The following is a 15,811-nucleotide window of genomic DNA, read 5'->3' as shown; positions in this document are numbered from 1 at the left end:
GTTAGATTAGACAACATTTATTTTTTTGGACATTTTTTTTTTGGACAACATTTTTTATGATTTGACAACATGAATTAAAATTTGCCAACATAAAGTTAGATTGGGCAACATTTATTTTTTTGGACATTTTTTTTTAGACAACATTTTTTAAGATTGGACAACATTTATTAAGATTGGACAACATGAATTTAAATTGGCCAAAATAAAGTTAGATTAGACAACATTTTTTTTTTGGACAACATTTTTTATGATTGGACATCATGAATTAAAATTTGCCAACATAAAGTTAGATTGGACAACATTTATTAAAATTGGCCAACAAAAAGTAAGATTGGACAACATTTTTTAAAATTTGCCAACATAAAGTTAGATTGGACAACATTTATTTTTTTGGGCATTTTTTTTTTGTACAACATTTTTTAAGATTGGACAACATTTATTAAGATTGGACAACATGAATTTAAATTGGCCAAAATAAAGTTAGATTAGACAACATTTTTTTTTTGGACAACATTTATTAAGATTGGACAACATGAATTAAAATTTGCCAACATAAAGTTAGATTGGACAACATTTATTAAAATTGGCCAACAAAAAGTTAGATTGGACAACATTTTTTAAAATTTGCCAACATAAAGTTAGATTGGACAACATTTATTTTTTTGGGCATTTTTTTTTTGTACAACATTTTTTATGATTGGACAACATTTATTAAGATTAGACAACATGAATTTAAATTGGCCAAAAAAAAGTAAGATTGGACAACATTTTTTTTTTTATAACATTTTTTAAGATTGGACAACATGAATTTAATTTGGCCAACATAAAGTTAGATTGGACAACATTTATTTTTTTGGACATTTTTTTTGGACAACATTTTTTAAGATTGGACAACATTTATTAAGATTGGACAACATGAATTTAAATTGGCCAAAATAAAGTTAGATTAGACAACATTTTTTTTTTGGACAACATTTTTTATGATTGGACAACATGAATTAAAATTTGCCAACATAAAGTTAGATTGGACAACATTTTTTATGATTGGACATCATGAATTAAAATTTGCCAACATAAAGTTAGATTGGACAACATTTATTAAAATTGGCCAACAAAAAGTAAGATTGGACAACATTTTTTAAAATTTGCCAACATAAAGTTAGATTGGACAACATTTATTTTTTTGGGCATTTTTTTTTTGTACAACATTTTTTAAGATTGGACAACATTTATTAAGATTGGACAACATGAATTTAAATTGGCCAAAATAAAGTTAGATTAGACAACATTTTTTTTTTGGACAACATTTATTAAGATTGGACAACATGAATTAAAATTTGCCAACATAAAGTTAGATTGGACAACATTTATTAAAATTGGCCAACAAAAAGTTAGATTGGACAACATTTTTTAAAATTTGCCAACATAAAGTTAGATTGGACAACATTTATTTTTTTGGGCATTTTTTTTTTGTACAACATTTTTTATGATTGGACAACATTTATTAAGATTAGACAACATGAATTTAAATTGGCCAAAAAAAAGTAAGATTGGACAACATTTTTTTTTTTATAACATTTTTTAAGATTGGACAACATGAATTTAATTTGGCCAACATAAAGTTAGATTGGACAACATTTATTTTTTTGGACATTTTTTTTGGACAACATTTTTTAAGATTGGACAACATTTATTAAGATTGGACAACATGAATTTAAATTGGCCAAAATAAAGTTAGATTAGACAACATTTTTTTTTTGGACAACATTTTTTATGATTGGACAACATGAATTAAAATTTGCCAACATAAAGTTAGATTGGACAACATTTATTAAGATTGGACAACATGAATTTAAATTGGCCAAAATAAAGTTAGATTAGACAACATTTTTTTTTTGGACATTTTTTTTTGGACAACATTTTTTATGATTGGACAACATTTTTTAAGATTGGACAACATGAATTAAAATTTGCCAACATAAAGTTAGATTGGACAACATTTATTTTTTTGGACATTTTTTTTTTGTACAACATTTTTTATGATTGGACAACATTTATTAAGATTGGACAACATGAATTTAAATTGTCCAAAATAAAGTTAGATTGGACAACATTTTTTTTTTATAACATTTTTTAAGATTGGACAACATGAATTTAATTTGACCAACATAAAGTTAGATTGGACAACATTTATTTTTTTGGACATTTTTTTTGGACAACATTTTTTATGATTGGACAACATTTTTTAAGATTGGACAACATTTATTAAGATTGGACAACATGAATTTAAATTGGCCAAAATAAAGTTAGATTGGACATTTTTTTTTATAACATTTATTAAGATTGGACAACATTTTTTAAGATTGGACAACATTTATTAAGATTGGACAACATGAATTTAAATTTGCCAACATAAAGTTAGATTGGACAACATTTATTAAAATTGGCCAACATAGTTAGATTGGACAACATTTTTTAAAATTTGCCAACATAAAGTTAGATTGGACATTTATTTTTTTGGACATTTTTTTTTTGGACAACTTTTTTTATGATTGGACAACATTTTTTAAGATTGGACAACATTTATTAAAATTTGCCAACATTAAGTTAGATTGGACAACATTTATTTTTTTGGACATTTTTTTTGGACAACATTTTTTATGATTGGACAACATTTTTTATGGTTGGACAACATTTTTTAAGATTGGACAACATTTTTTAAAATTTGCCAACATAAAGTTAGATTAGACAACATTTATTTTTTTGGACATTTTTTTTTTGGACAACATTTTTTATGATTTGACAACATGAATTAAAATTTGCCAACATAAAGTTAGATTGGGCAACATTTATTTTTTTGGACATTTTTTTTTAGACAACATTTTTTAAGATTGGACAACATTTATTAAGATTGGACAACATGAATTTAAATTGGCCAAAATAAAGTTAGATTAGACAACATTTTTTTTTTGGACAACATTTTTTATGATTGGACATCATGAATTAAAATTTGCCAACATAAAGTTAGATTGGACAACATTTATTAAAATTGGCCAACAAAAAGTTAGATTGGACAACATTTTTTAAAATTTGCCAACATAAAGTTAGATTGGACAACATTTATTTTTTTGGGCATTTTTTTTTTGTACAACATTTTTTAAGATTGGACAACATTTATTAAGATTGGACAACATGAATTTAAATTGGCCAAAATAAAGTTAGATTAGACAACATTTTTTTTTTGGACAACATTTATTAAGATTGGACAACATGAATTAAAATTTGCCAACATAAAGTTAGATTGGACAACATTTATTAAAATTGGCCAACAAAAAGTTAGATTGGACAACATTTTTTAAAATTTGCCAACATAAAGTTAGATTGGACAACATTTATTTTTTTGGGCATTTTTTTTTTGTACAACATTTTTTATGATTGGACAACATTTATTAAGATTGGACAACATGAATTTAAATTGGCCAAAAAAAAGTAAGATTGGACAACATTTTTTTTTTTATAACATTTTTTAAGATTGGACAACATGAATTTAATTTGGCCAACATAAAGTTAGATTGGACAACATTTATTTTTTTGGACATTTTTTTTGGACAACATTTTTTAAGATTGGACAACATTTATTAAGATTGGACAACATGAATTTAAATTGGCCAAAATAAAGTTAGATTAGACAACATTTTTTTTTTGGACAACATTTTTTATGATTGGACAACATGAATTAAAATTTGCCAACATAAAGTTAGATTGGACAACATTTATTAAGATTGGACAACATGAATTTAAATTGGCCAAAATAAAGTTAGATTAGACAACATTTTTTTTTTGGACATTTTTTTTTGGACAACATTTTTTATGATTGGACAACATTTTTTAAGATTGGACAACATGAATTAAAATTTGCCAACATAAAGTTAGATTGGACAACATTTATTAAAATTGGCCAACATAAAGTTAGATTGGACAACATTTTTTTATAATTTGCCAACATAAAGTTAGATTGGACAACATTTATTTTTTTGGACATTTTTTTTTTGTACAACATTTTTTATGATTGGACAACATTTTTTAAGATTGGACAACATGAATTTAAATTGGCAAAAAAAAAGTTAGATTGGACAACATTTTTTTTTTGGACATTTTTTTTGGACAACATTTTTTAAGATTGGACAACATTTATTAAGATTGGACAACATGAATTTAAATTGGCCAAAATAAAGTTAGATTAGACAACATTTTTTTTTTGGACATTTTTTTTTGGACAACATTTTTTATGATTGGACAACATTTTTTAAAATTTGCCAACATAAAGTTAGATTGGACATTTATTTTTTTGGACATTTTTTTTTTGGACAACTTTTTTTATGATTGGACAACATTTTTTAAGATTGGACAACATTTATTAAAATTTGCCAACATTAAGTTAGATTGGACAACATTTATTTTTTTGGACATTTTTTTTGGACAACATTTTTTATGATTGGACAACATTTTTTATGGTTGGACAACATTTTTTAAGATTGGACAACATTTTTTAAAATTTGCCAACATAAAGTTAGATTAGACAACATTTATTTTTTTGGACATTTTTTTTTTGGACAACATTTTTTATGATTTGACAACATGAATTAAAATTTGCCAACATAAAGTTAGATTGGGCAACATTTATTTTTTTGGACATTTTTTTTTAGACAACATTTTTTAAGATTGGACAACATTTATTAAGATTGGACAACATGAATTTAAATTGGCCAAAATAAAGTTAGATTAGACAACATTTTTTTTTTGGACAACATTTTTTATGATTGGACATCATGAATTAAAATTTGCCAACATAAAGTTAGATTGGACAACATTTATTAAAATTGGCCAACAAAAAGTTAGATTGGACAACATTTTTTAAAATTTGCCAACATAAAGTTAGATTGGACAACATTTATTTTTTTGGGCATTTTTTTTTTGTACAACATTTTTTAAGATTGGACAACATTTATTAAGATTGGACAACATGAATTTAAATTGGCCAAAATAAAGTTAGATTAGACAACATTTTTTTTTTGGACAACATTTATTAAGATTGGACAACATGAATTAAAATTTGCCAACATAAAGTTAGATTGGACAACATTTATTAAAATTGGCCAACAAAAAGTTAGATTGGACAACATTTTTTAAAATTTGCCAACATAAAGTTAGATTGGACAACATTTATTTTTTTGGGCATTTTTTTTTTGTACAACATTTTTTATGATTGGACAACATTTATTAAGATTGGACAACATGAATTTAAATTGGCCAAAAAAAAGTAAGATTGGACAACATTTTTTTTTTTATAACATTTTTTAAGATTGGACAACATGAATTTAATTTGGCCAACATAAAGTTAGATTGGACAACATTTATTTTTTTGGACATTTTTTTTGGACAACATTTTTTAAGATTGGACAACATTTATTAAGATTGGACAACATGAATTTAAATTGGCCAAAATAAAGTTAGATTAGACAACATTTTTTTTTTGGACAACATTTTTTATGATTGGACAACATGAATTAAAATTTGCCAACATAAAGTTAGATTGGACAACATTTATTAAGATTGGACAACATGAATTTAAATTGGCCAAAATAAAGTTAGATTAGACAACATTTTTTTTTTGGACATTTTTTTTTGGACAACATTTTTTATGATTGGACAACATTTTTTAAGATTGGACAACATGAATTAAAATTTGCCAACATAAAGTTAGATTGGACAACATTTATTAAAATTGGCCAACATAAAGTTAGATTGGACAACATTTTTTTATAATTTGCCAACATAAAGTTAGATTGGACAACATTTATTTTTTTGGACATTTTTTTTTTGTACAACATTTTTTATGATTGGACAACATTTTTTAAGATTGGACAACATGAATTTAAATTGGCAAAAAAAAAGTTAGATTGGACAACATTTTTTTTTTGGACATTTTTTTTTGGACAACATTTTTTATGATTGGACAACATTTTTTAAAATTTGCCAACATAAAGTTAGATTGGACATTTATTTTTTTGGACATTTTTTTTTTGGACAACTTTTTTTATGATTGGACAACATTTTTTAAGATTGGACAACATTTATTAAGATTGGACAACATGAATTTAAATTGGCCAAAATAAAGTTAGATTAGACAACATTTTTTTTTTGGACAACATTTTTTATGATTGGACAACATGAATTAAAATTTGCCAACATAAAGTTAGATTGGACAACATTTATTAAGATTGGACAACATGAATTTAAATTGGCCAAAATAAAGTTAGATTAGACAACATTTTTTTTTTGGACATTTTTTTTTGGACAACATTTTTTATGATTGGACAACATTTTTTAAGATTGGACAACATGAATTAAAATTTGCCAACATAAAGTTAGATTGGACAACATTTATTAAAATTGGCCAACATAAAGTTAGATTGGACAACATTTTTTTATAATTTGCCAACATAAAGTTAGATTGGACAACATTTATTTTTTTGGACATTTTTTTTTTGTACAACATTTTTTATGATTGGACAACATTTTTTAAGATTGGACAACATGAATTTAAATTGGCAAAAAAAAAGTTAGATTGGACAACATTTTTTTTTTGGACATTTTTTTTGGACAACATTTTTTAAGATTGGACAACATTTATTAAGATTGGACAACATGAATTTAAATTGGCCAAAATAAAGTTAGATTAGACAACATTTTTTTTTTGGACATTTTTTTTTGGACAACATTTTTTATGATTGGACAACATTTTTTAAGATTGGACAACATGAATTAAAATTGTCCAAAATAAAGTTAGATTGGACATTTTTTTTATAACATTTTTTAAGATTGGACAACATGAATTTAATTTGGCCAACATAAAGTTAGATTGGACAACATTTTTTTTTTGGACAACATTTTTTATGATTTGACAACATGAATTAAAATTTGCCAACATAAAGTTAGATTGGGCAACATGAATTAAAATTGTCCAAAATAAAGTTAGATTGGACAACATTTATTTTTTTGGACATTTTTTTTGGACAACATTTTTTATGATTGGACAACATTTTTTAAGATTGGACAACATTTATTAAGATTGGACAACATGAATTTAAATTGGCCAAAATAAAGTTAGATTGGACATTTTTTTTTATAACATTTATTAAGATTGGACAACATTTTTTAAGATTGGATAACATTTATTAAGATTGGACAACATGAATTTAAATTTGCCAACATAAAGTTAGATTGGACAACATTTATTAAAATTGGCCAACATAGTTAGATTGGACAACATTTTTTAAAATTTGCCAACATAAAGTTAGATTGGACATTTATTTTTTTGGACATTTTTTTTTTGGACAACTTTTTTTATGATTGGACAACATTTTTTAAGATTGGACAACATTTATTAAAATTTGCCAACATAAAGTTAGATTGGACAACATTTATTTTTTTGGACATTTTTTTTGGACAACATTTTTTATGATTGGACAACATTTTTTATGGTTGGACAACATTTTTTAAGATTGGACAACATTTTTTAAAATTTGCCAACATAAAGTTAGATTAGACAACATTTATTTTTTTGGACATTTTTTTTTTGGACAACATTTTTTATGATTTGACAACATGAATTAAAATTTGCCAACATAAAGTTAGATTGGGCAACATTTATTTTTTTGGACATTTTTTTTTAGACAACATTTTTTAAGATTGGACAACATTTATTAAGATTGGACAACATGAATTTAAATTGGCCAAAATAAAGTTAGATTAGACAACATTTTTTTTTTGGACAACATTTTTTATGATTGGACAACATGAATTAAAATTTGCCAACATAAAGTTAGATTGGACAACATTTATTAAGATTGGACAACATGAATTAAAATTTGCCAACATAAAGTTAGATTGGACAACATTTATTAAAATTGGCCAACAAAAAGTTAGATTGGACAACATTTTTTAAAATTTGCCAACATAAAGTTAGATTGGACAACATTTATTTTTTTGGGCATTTTTTTATTGTACAACATTTTTTATGATTGGACAACATTTATTAAGATTGGACAACATGAATTTAAATTGGCCAAAAAAAAGTAAGATTGGACAACATTTTTTTTTTTATAACATTTTTTAAGATTGGACAACATGAATTTAATTTGGCCAACATAAAGTTAGATTGGACAACATTTATTTTTTTGGACATTTTTTTTGGACAACATTTTTTGTGATTGGACAACATTTTTTAAGATTGGACAACATTTTTTAAGATTGGACAACATTTATTAAGATTGGACAACATGAATTTAAATTGGCCAAAATAAAGTTAGATTAGACAACATTTTTTTTTTGGACAACATTTTTTATGATTGGACAACATGAATTAAAATTTGCCAACATAAAGTTAGATTGGACAACATTTATTAAGATTGGACAACATGAATTTAAATTGGCCAAAATAAAGTTAGATTAGACAACATTTTTTTTTTGGACATTTTTTTTTGGACAACATTTTTTAGGATTGGACAACATTTTTTAAGATTGGACAACATGAATTAAAATTTGCCAACATAAAGTTAGATTGGACAACATTTATTAAAATTGGCCAACATAAAGTTAGATTGGACAACATTTTTTTATAATTTGCCAACATAAAGTTAGATTGGGCAACATGAATTAAAATTGTCCAAAATAAAGTTAGATTGGACAACATTTTTTTTTTATAACATTTTTTAAGATTGGACAACATGAATTTAATTTGACCAACATAAAGTTAGATTGGACAACATTTATTTTTTTGGACATTTTTTTTGGACAACATTTTTTATGATTGGACAACATTTTTTAAGATTGGACAACATTTATTAAGATTGGACAACATGAATTTAAATTGGCCAAAATAAAGTTAGATTGGACATTTTTTTTTATAACATTTATTAAGATTGGACAACATTTTTTAAGATTGGACAACATGAATTTAAATTGGCCAAAATAAAGTTAGATTAGACAACATTTTTTTTTTGGACAACATTTTTTATGATTGGACAACATGAATTAAAATTTGCCAACATAAAGTTAGATTGGACAACATTTATTAAGATTGGACAACATGAATTAAAATTTGCCAACATAAAGTTAGATTGGACAACATTTATTTTTTTGGGCATTTTTTTTTTGTACAACATTTTTTATGATTGGACAACATTTATTAAGATTGGACAACATGAATTTAAATTGGCCAAAAAAAAGTAAGATTGGACAACATTTTTTTTTTTATAACATTTTTTAAGATTGGACAACATGAATTTAATTTGGCCAACATAAAGTTAGATTGGACAACATTTATTTTTTTGGACATTTTTTTTGGACAACATTTTTTGTGATTGGACAACATTTTTTAAGATTGGACAACATTTTTTAAGATTGCACAACATTTATTAAGATTGGACAACATGAATTTAAATTGGCCAAAATAAAGTTAGATTAGACAACATTTTTTTTTTGGACAACATTTTTTATGATTGGACAACATGAATTAAGATTGGACAACATGAATTTAAATTGGCCAAAATAAAGTTAGATTAGACAACATTTTTTTTTTGGACATTTTTTTTTGGACAACATTTTTTATGATTGGACAACATTTTTTAAGATTGGACAACATGAATTTATTTTGGCCAACATAAAGTTAGGTTGGACAACATTTTTTTTTTGGACAACATTTTTTATGATTTGACAACATGAATTAAAATTTGCCAACATAAAGTTAGATTGGGCAACATGAATTAAAATTGTCCAAAATAAAGTTAGATTGGACAACATTTTTTTTTTATAACATTTTTTAAGATTGGACAACATGAATTTAATTTGACCAACATAAAGTTAGATTGGACAACATTTATTTTTTTGGACATTTTTTTTGGACAACATTTTTTATGATTGGACAACATTTTTTAAGATTGGACAACATTTATTAAGATTGGACAACATGAATTTAAATTGGCCAAAATAAAGTAAGATTAGACAACATTTTTTTTTTGGACAACATTTTTTATGATTGGACAACATGAATTTAAATTTGCCAACATAAAGTTAGATTGGACAACATTTATTAAGATTGGACAACATGAATTCAAATTGGCCAAAATAAAGTTAGATTGGACAACATAAATGAAAATCTTTCCAGCCATTCCAACTATCCAACCTGTCCAACTTTCCAACCTGTCTAACTTTCCAACCTGTCCAATCTGTCCAACTTTCCAGCCTGTCCAACTTTCCAACCTGTCCAGCCTGTCCAACTTTCCAGCCTGTCCAACTATCCAAACTGTCCAGCCTGTCCAACTATCCAACCTGTCCAGCCTGTCCAACTTTCCAACCTGTCCAGCCTGTCCAACTATCCAACCTGTCCAGCCTGTCCAACCTTCTAGCCTGTCCAACTTTCCAACCTGTCCAGCCTGTCCAACTTTCCAGCCTGTCCAACTTTCTAACCTGTCCAGCCTGTCCAACTTTCCAGCCTGTCCAACTATCCAACCTGTCCAGCCTGTCCAACTTTCCAACCTGTCCAGCCTGTCCAACCTTCTAGCCTGTCCAACTTTCCAACCTGTCCAGCCTGTCCAACTTTCCAGCCTGTCCAACTTTCTAACCTGTCCAGCCTGTCCAACTATCCAGCCTGTCCAACTATCCAACTTTCCAGCCTGTCCAGCCTGTTCTTATTTCCAACCTTTCCAACTATCCAACCTGTCCATCCTGTCCAACTATCCAGCCTGTCCAACTATCCAACTTTCCAGCCTGTCCAGCCTGTCCAGCCTGTTCTTATTTCCAACCTTTCCAACTATCCAACCTGTCCATCCTGTCCAACTATCCAGCCTGTCCAACTATCCAACTTTCCAGCCTGTCCAGCCTGTTCTTATTTCCAACCTTTCCAACTATCCAACCTGTCCATCCTGTCCAACTATCCAGCCTGTCCAACTATCCAACTTTCCAGCCTGTCCAGCCTGTCCAGCCTGTTCTTATTTCCAACCTTTCCAACTATCCAACCTGTCCATCCTGTCCAACTATCCAGCCTGTCCAACTATCCAACCTGTCCAGCCTGTCAAACTATCCAGACTGTACTAATTTCCAGCCGAAAGATTAAACATTTATTTTTTTGGACAACATTTATTAAGATTGGACAACATGAATTTAAATTGGCCAAAATAAAGTTAGATTGGACATTTTTTTTATAACATTTTTTAAGATTGGACAACATGAATTTAATTTGGCCAACATAAAGTTAGATTGGACAACATTTTTTTTTTGGACAACATTTTTTATGATTTGACAACATGAATTAAAATTTGCCAACATAAAGTTAGATTGGGCAACATGAATTAAAATTGTCCAAAATAAAGTTAGATTGGACAACATTTTTTTTTTATAACATTTTTTAAGATTGGACAACATGAATTTAATTTGACCAACATAAAGTTAGATTGGACAACATTTATTTTTTTGGACATTTTTTTTGGACAACATTTTTTATGATTGGACAACATTTTTTAAGATTGGACAACATTTATTAAGATTGGACAACATGAATTTAAATTGGCCAAAATAAAGTTAGATTGGACATTTTTTTTTATAACATTTTTTAAGATTGGACAACATGAATTTAATTTGGCCAACATAAAGTTAGATTGGACAACATTTTTTTTTTGGACATTTTTTTTGGACAACATTTTTTAAGATTGGACAACATTTATTAAGATTGGACAACATGAATTTAAATTGGACAACATTTTTTTATAATTTGCCAACATAAAGTTAGATTGGACAACATTTATTTTTTTGGACATTTTTTTTTTGTACAACATTTTTTATGATTGGACAACATTTTTTAAGATTGGACAACATGAATTTAAATTGGCAAAAAAAAAGTTAGATTGGACAACATTTTTTTTTTGGACATTTTTTTTGGACAACATTTTTTAAGATTGGACAACATTTATTAAGATTGGACAACATGAATTTAAATTGGCCAAAATAAAGTTAGATTAGACAACATTTTTTTTTTGGACATTTTTTTTTGGACAACATTTTTTATGATTGGACAACATTTTTTAAGATTGGACAACATGAATTAAAATTGTCCAAAATAAAGTTAGATTGGACATTTTTTTTATAACATTTTTTAAGATTGGACAACATGAATTTAATTTGGCCAACATAAAGTTAGATTGGACAACATTTTTTTTTTGGACAACATTTTTTATGATTTGACAACATGAATTAAAATTTGCCAACATAAAGTTAGATTGGGCAACATGAATTAAAATTGTCCAAAATAAAGTTAGATTGGACAACATTTTTTTTTTATAACATTTTTTAAGATTGGACAACATGAATTTAATTTGACCAACATAAAGTTAGATTGGACAACATTTATTTTTTTGGACATTTTTTTTGGACAACATTTTTTATGATTGGACAACATTTTTTAAGATTGGACAACATTTATTAAGATTGGACAACATGAATTTAAATTGGCCAAAATAAAGTTAGATTGGACATTTTTTTTTATAACATTTATTAAGATTGGACAACATTTTTTAAGATTGGATAACATTTATTAAGATTGGACAACATGAATTTAAATTTGCCAACATAAAGTTAGATTGGACAACATTTATTAAAATTGGCCAACATAGTTAGATTGGACAACATTTTTTAAAATTTGCCAACATAAAGTTAGATTGGACATTTATTTTTTTGGACATTTTTTTTTTGGACAACTTTTTTTATGATTGGACAACATTTTTTAAGATTGGACAACATTTATTAAAATTTGCCAACATAAAGTTAGATTGGACAACATTTATTTTTTTGGACATTTTTTTTGGACAACATTTTTTATGATTGGACAACATTTTTTATGGTTGGACAACATTTTTTAAGATTGGACAACATTTTTTAAAATTTGCCAACATAAAGTTAGATTAGACAACATTTATTTTTTTGGACATTTTTTTTTTGGACAACATTTTTTATGATTTGACAACATGAATTAAAATTTGCCAACATAAAGTTAGATTGGGCAACATTTATTTTTTTGGACATTTTTTTTTAGACAACATTTTTTAAGATTGGACAACATTTATTAAGATTGGACAACATGAATTTAAATTGGCCAAAATAAAGTTAGATTAGACAACATTTTTTTTTTGGACAACATTTTTTATGATTGGACAACATGAATTAAAATTTGCCAACATAAAGTTAGATTGGACAACATTTATTAAGATTGGACAACATGAATTAAAATTTGCCAACATAAAGTTAGATTGGACAACATTTATTAAAATTGGCCAACAAAAAGTTAGATTGGACAACATTTTTTAAAATTTGCCAACATAAAGTTAGATTGGACAACATTTATTTTTTTGGGCATTTTTTTATTGTACAACATTTTTTATGATTGGACAACATTTATTAAGATTGGACAACATGAATTTAAATTGGCCAAAAAAAAGTAAGATTGGACAACATTTTTTTTTTTATAACATTTTTTAAGATTGGACAACATGAATTTAATTTGGCCAACATAAAGTTAGATTGGACAACATTTATTTTTTTGGACATTTTTTTTGGACAACATTTTTTGTGATTGGACAACATTTTTTAAGATTGGACAACATTTTTTAAGATTGGACAACATTTATTAAGATTGGACAACATGAATTTAAATTGGCCAAAATAAAGTTAGATTAGACAACATTTTTTTTTTGGACAACATTTTTTATGATTGGACAACATGAATTAAAATTTGCCAACATAAAGTTAGATTGGACAACATTTATTAAGATTGGACAACATGAATTTAAATTGGCCAAAATAAAGTTAGATTAGACAACATTTTTTTTTTGGACATTTTTTTTTGGACAACATTTTTTAGGATTGGACAACATTTTTTAAGATTGGACAACATGAATTAAAATTTGCCAACATAAAGTTAGATTGGACAACATTTATTAAAATTGGCCAACATAAAGTTAGATTGGACAACATTTTTTTATAATTTGCCAACATAAAGTTAGATTGGGCAACATGAATTAAAATTGTCCAAAATAAAGTTAGATTGGACAACATTTTTTTTTTATAACATTTTTTAAGATTGGACAACATGAATTTAATTTGACCAACATAAAGTTAGATTGGACAACATTTATTTTTTTGGACATTTTTTTTGGACAACATTTTTTATGATTGGACAACATTTTTTAAGATTGGACAACATTTATTAAGATTGGACAACATGAATTTAAATTGGCCAAAATAAAGTTAGATTGGACATTTTTTTTTATAACATTTATTAAGATTGGACAACATTTTTTAAGATTGGACAACATGAATTTAAATTGGCCAAAATAAAGTTAGATTAGACAACATTTTTTTTTTGGACAACATTTTTTATGATTGGACAACATGAATTAAAATTTGCCAACATAAAGTTAGATTGGACAACATTTATTAAGATTGGACAACATGAATTAAAATTTGCCAACATAAAGTTAGATTGGACAACATTTATTTTTTTGGGCATTTTTTTTTTGTACAACATTTTTTATGATTGGACAACATTTATTAAGATTGGACAACATGAATTTAAATTGGCCAAAAAAAAGTAAGATTGGACAACATTTTTTTTTTTATAACATTTTTTAAGATTGGACAACATGAATTTAATTTGGCCAACATAAAGTTAGATTGGACAACATTTATTTTTTTGGACATTTTTTTTGGACAACATTTTTTGTGATTGGACAACATTTTTTAAGATTGGACAACATTTTTTAAGATTGCACAACATTTATTAAGATTGGACAACATGAATTTAAATTGGCCAAAATAAAGTTAGATTAGACAACATTTTTTTTTTGGACAACATTTTTTATGATTGGACAACATGAATTAAGATTGGACAACATGAATTTAAATTGGCCAAAATAAAGTTAGATTAGACAACATTTTTTTTTTGGACATTTTTTTTTGGACAACATTTTTTATGATTGGACAACATTTTTTAAGATTGGACAACATGAATTTATTTTGGCCAACATAAAGTTAGATTGGACAACATTTTTTTTTTGGACAACATTTTTTATGATTTGACAACATGAATTAAAATTTGCCAACATAAAGTTAGATTGGGCAACATGAATTAAAATTGTCCAAAATAAAGTTAGATTGGACAACATTTTTTTTTTATAACATTTTTTAAGATTGGACAACATGAATTTAATTTGACCAACATAAAGTTAGATTGGACAACATTTATTTTTTTGGACATTTTTTTTGGACAACATTTTTTATGATTGGACAACATTTTTTAAGATTGGACAACATTTATTAAGATTGGACAACATGAATTTAAATTGGCCAAAATAAAGTAAGATTAGACAACATTTTTTTTTTGGACAACATTTTTTATGATTGGACAACATGAATTTAAATTTGCCAACATAAAGTTAGATTGGACAACATTTATTAAGATTGGACAACATGAATTCAAATTGGCCAAAATAAAGTTAGATTGGACAACATAAATGAAAATCTTTCCAGCCATTCCAACTATCCAACCTGTCCAACTTTCCAACCTGTCTAACTTTCCAACCTGTCCAATCTGTCCAACTTTCCAGCCTGTCCAACTTTCCAACCTGTCCAGCCTGTCCAACTTTCCAGCCTGTCCAACTATCCAAACTGTCCAGCCTGTCCAACTATCCAACCTGTCCAG

Source organism: Rhopalosiphum padi, chromosome 1, assembly GCF_020882245.1.
Source record: "Rhopalosiphum padi isolate XX-2018 chromosome 1, ASM2088224v1, whole genome shotgun sequence".
Taxonomy (NCBI): Eukaryota; Metazoa; Arthropoda; class Insecta; order Hemiptera; family Aphididae; genus Rhopalosiphum; species Rhopalosiphum padi.
The sequence above is the reverse complement of the archived record's forward strand: the minus strand, read 5'-3'. Positions refer to the sequence as shown.